This window comes from Octopus sinensis, linkage group LG9, assembly GCF_006345805.1.
Source record: "Octopus sinensis linkage group LG9, ASM634580v1, whole genome shotgun sequence".
Classification (NCBI taxonomy): Eukaryota; Metazoa; Mollusca; class Cephalopoda; order Octopoda; family Octopodidae; genus Octopus; species Octopus sinensis.
This window is the reverse complement of record NC_043005.1, coordinates 2,605,848-2,606,366: the sequence shown is the minus strand read 5'-3', so window position 1 is coordinate 2,606,366 and position 519 is coordinate 2,605,848.

The window sequence follows — 519 nt, the reverse complement described above, 5'->3', positions numbered from 1 at the left end:
CAGATCTTTACCTGAAATCGTTGGTAGACTTGATAACGCACAAATAAAACGTATGTATATATATATATATATATATATCCACACACACACATTCTCATACACACGCGCGCGCACACACAAACACACACAAACATATATGCATATCTTTACATATGCACACACATTATATATATATTGTTTTGCATAACAGATGTTATTTACTCCTGATTTATTCCGAATAAATATTTATATTCATGTTGTTAAATAGTGTTTATTGTTATTTTGCGTCGAGTATTGCGTGACAGGGAGATTGGTCGATGTTACAGCCTGCATACAAACAAACATATAAATATGCATGCATACATACATTCATACATACATATATCAATACATATATAGTCTTCATTAGAAAAATGCAATAGAAAGAGTGCATTCGTGGACCATTAATAAGTAATTTGTAAATCCATTATCCAAGATAAGACTTTCAGCTCATTATACAGACTATCAATACAACTGCTTAACTTCCCAAGCTAACCTGTC